We start from the raw sequence: 13,172 nt of genomic DNA, 5'->3' as shown, positions 1-13,172 counted from the left end.
CTGTCCCCAGTGGCTAAGGTTGGTTCAGTGGGTTGTGTAGGCTTCCTGGTGGAGGGGACTAGTGCCTGTGTTCTGGTGGATGAGGCTGGATCTTGTCTTTCTGGTGGGCAGGTCCATATCTGGTGGTGTATTTTGGGGTGCCTGTGGACTTATTATGATTTTAGGCAGCCTCTCTGATAATGGGTGGGGTTGTGTTCCTGTCTTGCTAGTTGTTTGGCATAGGATGTCCAGCACTGTAGCTTGCTGGTCGTTGAGTGAAGCTGGGTGCTGGTGTTGAGATGGAGATCTCTGGGAGATTTTTGCCGTTTGATATTATGTGGAGCTGGGAGGTCTCTTGTGGACCAGTGTCCTGAAGTTGGCTCTCCCACCTCAGAGGCACAGCACTGACTGCTCGCTGCAGCACCAAGAGCCTTTCATCCACACGGCGACAAACTGGCCCCGACCTGCAGGCCCAGCCTGTCCTAGGTGGATCGCCACTGTCGGTGTGCCAGAACCTCGCAGCCTCACGCCAGGCTGGCCCCTGCGGCCGCTTCAGGTTATTGCTTTCAATTTATATAAGTGATGTTATACAATCCATTTGATCTACATGTAGATTTTTCCACTCAACATTGTTTTTTAAAGATATCCATATTCATACAGATAGATCTGGTTCTTTTTTTGGCTGTACCGCATGGCTTGTGGGATTTTAGTTCCCCAACCAGGGATCAAACCCCGGCCTTTGTCAGTGAGTGCAGAGTCCTAATCACTGGACCGCCAGGGAATTCCCTCTAATTCATTCTTTTTAGCAGCTGTACTGTACAATGAATGTACCTTATTTCATGCATCAATTTCCTTATTACTTCAACAGTCTTGCCATTATAAACAATACTTCAATGAACATCTGTTTCCTTGTGCAAATGTGTGGTGGCTTCTCTGTGTTATATATTGGAAATGAAATTTCGAGGTTGTACAGTCATGCATTTTCAATTTTTTAAGAGTCTACCAAAGTTTTTATATCAATAAATCCTTTACCAGAGGTATCTCAGACTGTTAGGAACCCATTCCCCTCAATATACAAAAGTTAGGTAATTTGAAATCATTTAAACCCAAAGTCTCTACAGCCTCAGTGAAACCTAAACCCTTACAGTAGACAACTAAACTCTACCAACAAAGTCCTTTCCCATCTCCCCAACCTCAGGCCTAGTTGTATTGGAGAGGGCAGACTAGAACTTGATAAAGCTGTGATTGGTGACGAAGCAGACGTCACTTTTGTTAGCTTGGAAGGGGAATGTTTGGTGTTTTGTGGGGAGCAGACCAACCTTGTTTTTGTCTTTACTTACACACAATTTAGTTGTGGGCTTATTTTGTCTCACTTCATCACAGTCACAGAATGACCTTGTCTGATGTTAGTATCCTGTGAGATGGTTTATGTCCAACAGGAAAACACCATGGTCTAGCTGTGTCAGACTAGTTTCCAGATGTACAGGAACCTTATTTTTTAAGCTTTGCTAACAAAACACAGAAATCCTCTGCTATGGGCTGAGAATTTATTTGTTGAAGTCCTAACCCCCAACGTGACTATATTTGGAGATAAGACCTTTAAAGAAGGAATTAAGGTTAAATGAGTTCACAAGGGTAGGGCCCTGACCTGATAAGATTAGTGCCTTTATAGCAAGAGACACCAGAGAGCTTGCTCTCACCCTCCACATGCATGTACTGAGGAAAGGCCACGTGAGCACATGGTGGGAAGGAGGCCATCTATAAGTCAGGAAGAGAGCCTCACCAGGGACTGAATTGGCTGGCACTGAATTGATCTGGAATTTCCCAGCCTCAGAATTGTGAGAAAATACATTTCTGTTGTTCAAGTCCTCCCCTCTGTGGTATTTCATTATGACAGCCTGAGCAGACTCATACACCCACATTTCGCTGTTCTTCCTGGTTCTTCTCCCCACCGGCAACCATTTAAGACGGTTTTAACTGTTTCTTCTGACATTTATCGTGTCCTATATTTTTGAATTCCATATGGTGCTATCTTATGACTCATCATTTTTATTTTATTTACTCAATTATTTATTTTAAATTTATTTTATTTTTGGCTGCATTGGGTCTTCATTGTTGCACACAGGGTTTCTCTAGTTGCTGCAAGCGGTGGCTGCTCTTCGTTGTGGTGTGCAGGCTTCTCGTTGCGGTGGCTTCTCTTGTTGTGGAACATGGGCTCTAGGTGTGCAGGCTTCAGTAGTTGTGGCATGCGGGCTCAGTAGTTGCAGCACGCGGGCTTAGTTGCTCCACGGCATGTGATATCTCCCCAGGCCAGGGCTCAAACCCGTGTTCCCTGCATTGGCAGGTGTATTCTTAACCACTGTGCCACCAGGGAAACCGTGACTCATCAATTGTAGACATTGCCTATTAATTTCCCATGATGGTAGATAAGTATTTAGCTTTGTTGTACTTCATCCTCTCCCCTATTCTCCCACTATCGTTACAACTTTTGTTTAAATAAATATGTGGAATTTACATTATTTTCTTAATTATTGGGAAAACTGTCAGGACAACACAACTTGCCATAATAAGTGCAGGTCTCTCCTGCAGGGGCAAGTTATCATGTGGAAAAAAAGAATTATATCCCAAAACAGGTAACATATTCCGATACCCTAGGGAATGGTAGGTAAGGAAGATAAAAGGGGCCAGGAAAAGTTCTTCCTGTATTTTTGCCTCCAGGTGAATGAAAAGGAGTTCCCTCCCTTTAATGGAAAACTGAGGGGGGCAGGGGGAGGAGATAAATACTTCCTTCTCTCCAGGAGCCTGCAGCAATGTTAGGGACTCAGCATGGACCTGAGGCTTCCCAGTACCCCTAGGTCAACTCAAGTATCCAATGGTAGTTGAGTATGGCAAGTAGGTACCGAGGAATGAGCAGTTTAGGAAGTTCAAAGTGAAATGTGAGGCAGGTCAGATTCCACAGTCACTTGCCCTTTGAATTGGACTCCACCATTAATCTGCCATGTTCAGTGTCCTGCTGGACAATGGACTTGAAAAAATGATGCACACACAGCCCTAAATTTGCTGATCTATTCTCATACTCAGGCGAGCTCATTTCAGAGCATTCAGACTGCACCACAATTAGCTGCTGACACTATCCTAAAATAATATTAAGCCAGGCCAGTAATTATACACTGGAAAAAACTATGTATAGAAAACCTCATTAACTTGTGGAGTGGTGCAACTTTCTGAAGTGGGAGCCTTTCAAACAGGATGGTAGTGCACCTGTTGATATGGTTGAAAATCCAACTGCAAATCCTTAGCTAAATATTTAACAACATCCCGCTGGAAAAGCACCAAAGAAGTTTTTGGGGTTTATGGGTCAAGCGATAAAAAGGGTCAAGTCGCTCCCAAGTTTACCTGTAGGTGGCACTGTAAGAGTAGTCAAGGGAAGATCTACACTAGCCACCAGGCTTATAAAAGTGATCACAGTCATCAATCAGGGTGTCATCATCGTCATCATCATTGTCATCATCATTGTTGTCGTCGTCATCTTTACAGTCATCATTAGCATTGTTCATTTAGGAAGCATTGTGTGTGGCGTAGTCCTAGATCCCACTTCCCACTATTCTGTAATGACAGACTTCTACTCCAAGGGAGGTTTATCCTGCATGTGTATGCATTTGGCTCTGAAGTCTTACCTTCGAGCCTTTGCTTCTGTGGTATCCCTTGGCTGGGATGTTCTGCCATGACCCTCCCTGCTTTGTTAGGAGGAGGTGTTCTTCAGGAGTCATCACCACTCCACTCAGGTTCTTGAGATCCAGCTCAGGGAGGGCTTCTGTCAACCACACAACCTTCATCTAGAGAAGCTTTGTCCTGCTTCCCTGTTACTTCTTACACTAGTAAGGGCTTTACATCTCCCTTCTAAACTCAGAGTCCACCTCACACCTGTCAGAATGGCCATCATTAAAAAGTCTACAAATAACAAATGTTGGAGAAGGTGTGGAGAAAATGCAACCCTCTTACGCTGTTGGTAGGAATGTAAATTGGTGCAGCAACTCTGGAGAACAGTATGGTGATTCCTTAAAAAACTAAAAACAGAGTTGCCATATGATCCAGCAATCCCACTCCTGGGCATATATCCAGACAAAACTATAATTTGAAAAGATACATGCTCCCCTATGTTCATAGCAGCACTATCTACAATAACCAAGACATGGAAACAACCTAAATGTCCATTGACAATGAATGGATAAAAAAGATGTGGTGTATATATACAATGGAATGTTAGCCATCAAAGAGAATGAAATAATGCCATTTGCAGCAACATGGATGGACATAAAGATGATCATACTGAGCGAAGTAAGTCAGAAAGAGAAAGACAAATACCATATGATATCACTTATCCGTGGAATCTAAAATATGACACAGGGACTTCCCTCGTGGTGCAGTGGTCAAGAATTCACCTGCCAATGCAGGGGCCATGGGTTTGATCCCTGGTCCGGGAAGATCCCACATGCTGCGGAGCAACTAAGCCCGTGCACCACAACTACTGAGCCTGTGCTCTGGAACCCGCGAGCCACAACTACTGAGCCCACGTGCCACAACTACTGAAGCCCCCGTGCCTAGAGCCTGTGCTCCTTAACAAGAGGAGCCACCACAATGAGAAACCCATTCACCACAACTAGAGAAAGTCTGCTCACAGCAACGAAGACCCAATGCAGCCAAAAATAAATAAATAGTTTAAAAAAACTATAAAAAAATACAACACAAATCAACATATCTACGAAACAAAAACAGACTCACAGACACTGAGAATGGACTTGTGGTTGCCAAGGGGGAGGGAGGATCCAGGAGGGATGGATTGGGAGTTTGGGATTAGCAGAAGCAAACTACTATATATAGGATGGGTAAAAAGCAAGGTCCTACTACATAGCACAGGGAACTATATTCAATATCCTGTGACAAACCATAATGGAAAAGAACATAATAAAGAATATATATGTATACTATAACTGAGTCACTTCGGTGTACAGAAGAAATTAACACATTATAAATTAACTATACTTCAATAAATTTAAAAAATTAAAAAAAATAAAGTCAGAGTCTAAAATAAGTTGTAAACAACTGTCTCCTGTCTCTCTGTTTTGTTTACAGCCAGTGCCCCACCCAGCTCTCCAGAGTGGAAGGTAGCTCCTGGCCACCTTTGCCCATTCTTTGACCGCAGTCACCTGCCCTTCCTCCATACACAGAGTGTTTTCCATTGTCACTCTCTTGACATTGCTTGTGAGCCTCCAGAGTTCAGGGGCTTTGTCTTATCTTTTGCTATATCCCCAAAGTTGGACACATATTAAGTTCTCAACACATATGTGGTGAATGAATGAATGAATGGAAGCAGGAGACGATTAAGTAAAAAGCCCCATCATGCACAGGATACAGAGAAGAAGAGAAATTTCAGATTTTCCTCTCACTAAAAAGTTTTACTTTGACTTTGGGGATCGAGAAGCTACAAGAAAGCCTCTCTTTTGAGGAAAGAATGTTATATTATCCTCTCCTGAGATAGGCATGTTAGATAACAGCCCTCAGAAATTCCCACCCTTTTGTTTGCTGACCAAGCCCTGAATTTGTGGCTCCCTCCCAATCCCAGAGGTCAATGATGATGAACTTAAGAGAATGGCTCATCACATTGCTAGGGAATGGTTTAAGCTTGAATTCTGGCTAATGACATCTGAGGGTGTCCTACTTGGAGAGTTTGGGGAAGATTTTCCTCACTAAAGATGAAAACCATGAGGGCAAAACACTTTTATTCTCTCTTTTTTTTGGCCGTGCTGCATGGCTTGCTGGATCCCAGTTCCCCAACCAGGGATTGAACCTGGGCCACGGCAGTGAAAGCATCAGATCCTAACCATTAGACCACCAGGGAACTCCCCCCAAACACTCTTATTCTTGATTAGATGTTGTTGGGTTGGTGTGTGACATCTGGAACATCTGCAGCCATCTTGTGGTCAGAGAGGAGACCTTACTCTCCTGCCAGTGAGACGGAAAGCCCCCGACTTTTGAGGATATCATGGAATCATGGATTTACCTAGCCTTGAAACTGCCTTTTTTCCCCCCTGGACTTACTGTAAAATAATAAATCCCTTATTTTAACTTCTATTAGTTGGGTCTACTATTTATTACAGCCCAAAGTATCTCAATTGACACAACTCACAAACAAGTGTTTTTCTTGTGGAACATGCCAGATAGCTTCCCTTTGCCATTCAGATACACTTTCTACTCTTTTCCTTCCTGCTCTCTGCTCTGACAGGCTGACCTCTACCTACTATCTCTGTCCTCTCATCTTACCAACAAGGATATTAATCAACATCTTCTTCAGTTAGCAAATTATATGTCCACATATTATTTCTTCCAAAGGTTTCTCATCAAATATCATGTTACCTTTTTAATTTTGTCCAATGCTGAATCCAAATTTGGTGGTTTTTAATGTAATTCCATGCACCAATCAGGGTCCCAACAAGACACAGATGGCTTACTCAAATCTGGGTAATTCAGGGAAGTGTTTTTACAAAGCCGTGGGTGAGGTGGTGGCAACCACAAGGCTAGTCAGTTAGTCAATCACACTCTCTGCTTGAATCCAACTCAAGCAGATCAAATTAAAAATCAGTTCGAAGCCTAGTGCTTCTCAGAGTGTTGTTGGATCAAATGCTGCCTTTCTCTACCAACACCTGCTCTCAGTCACATTCTTCTCTTTCTTCTAGAAGGATTTCAAGTTACACTGTTTTGGGGGGAAAGCTTCCCTGTTCTCGACTAACCAACACTTCCTGAGCCTTCACTCAGAGTTACATCATATTGTTATTGGTGCTCAACATATATTGGAGTTCCTTGAGAATAGAGAACACATCTGATACTTATAAAACCTATTGCTAAACTGAGTATTACCACCATTATAACACATATCACTACTCAGCCGTTAAAAAAAGTGAAATAATGCCATTTGCAGCGACATGGATGGACCTAGAGGTTATCATACAAAGTGAAGTAAGGCAGAGAAAGATAAATATCATATGATATCACTTGTATGTGGAATTTAAAAAAATGATGCAAATGAACTTATTTACAAAACAGAAACAGACTCACAGACATAGGGAACGAACTTATGGTTACCAGGGGGAAGGGTGGGGGGGCAGAGATAGATTGGGAGTTTGGGATTGACATGGACACACTACTATATATAAAATAGATAACCAACAAGGATCTACTGTATAGCACAGGGAATTCTGCTCAGTATTCTGTAATAACTTAAATGAGAAAAGAATTTGAAAAACAATAGATACATGTATATGCATAACTGAATCACTTTGCTGTACACCTGAAACTAACACAACATTGTTAATCAACTATACTCCAATATAAAATAAAAATTAAAAAAAAGCACACAAATAACACATATCATACTTTATTATGATTACTTTTATTTTGGTAAACTATATGTAACATAAAATTTACTTAAAGCGTGCAGTGCACTGGCATTAAGTACATTCACATTGTTGGGCAACCGTCATCACTATTCATCACCAGAACGTTTTCATCATCCTGAACTGAAACTCTGAACCCATTAAACAATAACTCCCATTACCCTCCAGCCTCAGGTAAGCCCTGTCCTACTTTCTGTAGCCCATACTTTATTTAAATTTCCTCAATTTTTATCTAATGATATTTTTCTGCTCTAGAATTACATCTAGGGTATCACATTATATTTATTTGTCATGTCTCTTTAGGTGCCTCTTGGTTGTGACGTTTCCTTAGACTCTTATTTTTGATAACCTTGACAGTTTGAAAGAGTACTGGTATTTTGGAGGATGCCCCTTTACTGGAATTTGTTTCATATTTTTCTCATGAGTTTACTGGGGTGTGCGGATCCTGGGAAGATCACAGAGATAAAGCACCATCTTCATCACATCATATCAAGGTTACCTACTAATTAACAGTTTATGACTATTGATGTTGACCTTGATCATCTGGCTGAAGGAGTGTTGGTCAGGTTTTTCTATTGTAAAGTTACTCTTTTTTCCCCCTTTTTTCCCATACTGTACTTTTTGGAAGGAAGTTAAGGAACAGGGAGTTATGGAGTTAGTTTTTAAGTTGCTGCAGGACACACTTTATGTGGCATCTGTCCAGCTCACACGATTTCCCATTCCCGGGGGGAAATTCCCTCCCCCAAATCCATCAGGGTGGCCCTCCACACGCCCCATCCCTTAAACACCTTCTCTCTTAAGCAGCCAGATTTATTCTATGAAATCCTGTCTCTTGGCCACAGACGTTTAGAGAGAGTTGAGTCAACAAAGTCCCTTCCCCAGGTGCTTGGAATTTTAGGGCAGGCCAGGCACTCTGCATGCCCAAGCCCAATACATAGCTACTGTTAATGATTATTTAATTACACCTTTCACTTGACTATTAATTATGCAAATAGTGTAGCTCAGATGCTTCCGACATTGGTGACTGCCTACTTAGCATCCGTTCCTCCCTCCATCCTTTACCACACAAACCCAATTTTATTTCTAAGACTATTTCTCCCATGCAACCCATGTGCCCCAGGAATGGAGCCCCCCCCCCCAGCTCCAGGAGTGGGCCTAATTGCTCCAAGAGTAATGCCATCTTTCTTGACTGTGATAGGTTCAGGAACAGGCATGTGACTCAATTAAAGACAATGAGATGTGTGGAAAATTTTCTAGGGCTTCCTGAGACAGATCTCCTTTGCTCTTTTTGGTTCCTCTTGAAGGGACCCTCTCTCCCTCCTGGATGTTGTCATATATAGACTGGAACCCCTGCATACAGCGCCAGACCAGCCCCCAAAGCAGCTGGAACACAGAGGAGGGCAACCTAGAGAATGTCAGTGCAATGGAGCAGGAATCAAGCTGATGCCTGCCCTTTCTCTAGCGCAGTGGTACTCAGAATGTAGGGTGAACTGTTTGTTACATTCTGCGATGACATAAATAAGGAAGCTGAGAGTAAATGTTTAGAAACGTTTGTAGTGATTTGACATTGCCATGACAGCTCAACGTGTGACCAGTGAATCTGTGTAGTTGACCAGTTTGAGTGCTGTCCAACAAAGAGAAGAGTTGCAAGCAGTGCCATCTGTGTACAAGTCTTGTGCATTAGGACCATGTAGCAATCTGCACTGGATTGAAAAAAAAAAAACAATACATCACCACCAAATGTCCTTCACCACTGACAGTTTGGGAGGCACTGCTCTAGACTTAGTAATTACATGAGTCAATTAATTCCCTATTTTTTAAGACAATGCGGATTCTGTTTTCTCCAATTAACACCAAAGCATCTGAACTGATACAGTGAGTGAATCAAGTAAAAAAATAAGAGACCACATAGACATATTGGACATTTTTTGTAGGGTATACATGTTAAATTAGACTGTGTGTGTGTGTGTGTGTGTGTGTGTGTGTGTGTGTGTGTGTGTGTGTGTGTGTGTGTGTGTGTGTGTGTGTGTGTTCACCTTGCTCTGATTCTGGGTAATCATTTCTTAACGTTCCTGATTGCAAAAATTTCAGGAAGAGAATAACTTCTGTTTGGTACCTTTGCCAGCTGTTGGCATTTCCCAGCCTTAGTTCTTTGATTTGAATGTGATACCATAATAAAACACATGGGAGAGATTCTAGAAGAACAGAAATTCCATTTGTATCTCTAGGGAGAATAAGAGGAAAAAGGGTGACTTCATGTCATTCTCTGATTGTTTTTACCTTTGTATTTCAAAACGTTTCTAATATTGGGAGAATACCAATGTAATTATTAAACCTTTTTTTTTTTGGTCACAGCCTTTAAGGAGTTATCAGAATTATAAGTTATAAAAATATTATTTATAAGTTACACAAAATAGGTCTTTTCCTTTTTTTCCCCTAGTGAATGAAGAAAAGGGCTATCATGATTATTGTGTACATATAAATAGAATAAACGCATTTGTTAAAAGATGCAAAACTTATTTTTGTTTTTTTTTTTGGTGATTATTCTCTTCTGGTATTATTTTGATCCTAAAGGAATGTTTTTAGAGAATTTTTGTTTACCATCCCAAAGATGATCTTTAAGCTAGTGATATGAAGAAAATTGCTGTATGAAATTTAAAAAATTCAAGTATTCTTACAACAGAGACAAAATGAGCACGTCTTTTTAGCCTGGATGGAATGAAGCCACGTGACAATTGATTTATAGTGTGCACTGACATAGCCATTAAGAGCTCTGGAAGCACTACTTGTGTTGAAGGATGAGGCAGATGGGGTGTTCTAGAGAACAACTAGAGGGTTTATTTTGGCCTCAAAGCTGGTTACTATTATAAGAGATAGCAAACTGGGCAATAGCTGCAGCAGAAGGGCCTCAACAGATGAGCCTGATATATTATTTTAAGAACTTTCTTCCAAAGCCAAATCATAACACCTCATTGCTTTATATGAAGTAGAAAACACATTTTCTTATTGGACTTGCTTTCCCAGAAAATGGTAAAAGTAAATGCATAAACTTAGATCATATTGTATATAAAAATGGTGGAGCTCTTCTTTCAATGATACGATGAAACATTACATCATTGTCGTGTACCTTGTGGGTACAGACATCTCTCTGCATAAGTGGCGTTCCTTAACTGATCCCCTGGTTCATTTTTTAAATTCAGTTGTATGGCAGAGCCAGCAATACTCATCAAATATTCCATGGACTCCCCTAATTCTCAGTCTCCCTTTTAATTGACTTGGGGCCAGGTGTCTAGATTAGGCCAATGGGCCATGAGCAAAAGGGACTTTTGTCACTTCTGGTCCAAGGCAATTAAAAACAAGTCTAGGTTTCCATAATCTTCTTCCCTTTGGTGGTGACCATTTTGACATAGAGCAGTCACAGAGGGAGGCAGCCTCCATCACTGAGTCACCATGTCAAGGAGAGCAGCTGCTTCAGACATTTTATAAATCGGAAAGAAACTTTTGCTTTGAGAAGCCACTGAAATTTTGGCATTTATTTGTTACTATAGCTCAGGCTAGTGTGATGCTGATTCTTATAAGTCTTACAACCATGATAGAACTACTAACCCATTCACCACTTGTAGTGTTGAGATAATCCCAGAGGCAGGGAGATTGATATCTGATGTAGATGTGGTCACATGGTGGCGTTCCTGGGGGCCCTATTTAGGCATTGCTCATTTGCTGCCATGCTCTTACTGGGTGAGCAGAACTGTCCTAGGAGCTTTGACGATATAAACAACAACATCAACAACAAAATGATCTTAGTCCTAAATCCGTTCAGCCCAAAGATGAGTAGCATACACTTCCTCCCTTCAATAAACTTATAGTCTGGTAGGAGAGGTTTAGGACAGGTACCAAGTAACTAAAATACAAGGTGGAGCAACAAAGAACGTTTTCTAGACTTGAGGAGATTATAAATTGTAAATTATAACTTAGAGAAGACACATCACTCACATTAACTCAATTTAAAAAACAACATGCGTGAGTTTGTGTGTTCTAGGGTATAGTAGCACTATGGGAATTTGGAGAGTGAAGATACTGTTATGAGGCTGAGGTTTTTGAAGGATAATTTGTATTTTTATGTACAGAAAAGTTAGCATTGTGCTTTTATCCCAGTTTGGTGGCAAGATCTTTAGCCTTTGCCTTTCCATCTTGGCAATGAGAGCCACAGATTTTTTTTGGACCTGTGATATTGCCTCATAGTGATGGTGGATCTCTGCATATCTGTCATTATAACTGGTCCTGATAGCTTCCACCAGCTTAGCTAGAGCTCCTCTGTCTTCCGAGTTAACCTGTGCGAAGAGTCTTTCTGAAGATGAGACATCTCAGCCTGGCCCTTCCCTTGAGAATGAACTCGGGAACTCCCCTTTCATGGCCCAAGGCAGGCAGGAGGCCAGTGAGCTCAGTGGGGTCCACAAGTGTGCCATTGCCACCTTCCTAGCCTTCTTGTTCTCCACAAGGTGGGGACAACATTAACACCTGCTCAAAGGACAGGTGGTCTCAGTGGGGACTTCCCCTTCGTGGGTGGCTTTCTCCTAGCTGGGACAACAGCTCCTGCTTTTGTTTTGTCTCTGGGCTGGGCTCGTGGGCCAGCTTAAGCAGTTGAGTAGCCATTTGGACCCCTCCCACCCCAAGGCCTGGGTGAACTGTTTCACCAAAGGGGGCCCCTTTTGGACACTCACGGAGGAGAGCCTTTGCCACTGACAAAGCGGATGGCACAAACAGTTGCGTGCCCCATTTTGCAGGCCTACCTGGAAATGATAATTGGCTTGTGACTTAAACACTTTAAAACATTTTGCTAGCATTTAAAGTTTTGGTCAACATAATACATATATACATGTTTCAAATCAACAGGTCCCGTGTCAGGCCTTTTGCCACCAAGTCACATGATGGTTTACATTTGTACGGGGCTTTTCCAACTTATTCTTAGAGAAATATATCTGACCACTCAAGGGCAGTTTAAATCTGTACTTCTAGATTTCAACACTTGTAATATGACCGCAATATTGAATGTTTCCACCGTAGTAGATTTTTTTCTTAATTGAAAGGAGCAGATCAAATCAATTTTTATCACTTTTCTTTTTGCTGAGAAAAAATGAATTTTTCATGTGCTATAAAGACAGCACCAGCCCTTTTTGTCCCCTTTGAATAAAGGTATGATGTTAGCTATACTATGAAATTTATCCTCAGGATTCTGTAAGTAATTGTACTAAGAGACTGGTCTTTTGTCTCTGTTTTAGCTCTGTTGCTCTCTCTTACCCAACCTCTTATTAATGTACTAATGAAGAGATAGAAAAGAATAAAAATTGGGGCAGTAGACTATATAGTCTCTCTCTCTCTATATATAGACTATATATATATATCTCTCTCTATATATATATCAATAGATTATATAAATATATCTGTATATAATATACCTATCTATATATATTTATATATACATAGATAATATAAATACAAATCTATCTACATATTATATATATATATGTATACATATATATAAATAAACCTAGGCCTGATATGCTTTTCATAAGAACTATTGTTATATGATTGTTTTAAGTGTCCATTATATATCCTCTGAACCAAATTTTCTAGTTTTTATTATATTTTCTCCTAGAAAGATAAACGAGGTACTCCATAGTGGAATAAAAAACAGATTTGGCTTTTGGGAGTTGGGAAAGTTCTGGTAAAATGCCAAGTGCT

At 41.0% G+C, this 13,172-nt stretch overlaps 1 pseudogene; it reads right to left on the bottom strand.

Moving 5' to 3' along the window:
* Positions 1 to 11,576: 11,576 nt before the first annotated feature.
* The window catches only part of LOC132508735 (large ribosomal subunit protein eL8-like), a 138,530-nt pseudogene continuing 136,934 nt past the window's right edge, over positions 11,577 to 13,172 (bottom strand).

The sequence above is a fragment of the Lagenorhynchus albirostris genome, chromosome 18 (genome assembly GCF_949774975.1).
Source record: "Lagenorhynchus albirostris chromosome 18, mLagAlb1.1, whole genome shotgun sequence".
NCBI classification, from domain to species: domain Eukaryota; kingdom Metazoa; phylum Chordata; class Mammalia; order Artiodactyla; family Delphinidae; genus Lagenorhynchus; species Lagenorhynchus albirostris.
The sequence above is the reverse complement of the archived record's forward strand: the minus strand, read 5'-3'. Positions and strand labels throughout refer to the sequence as shown.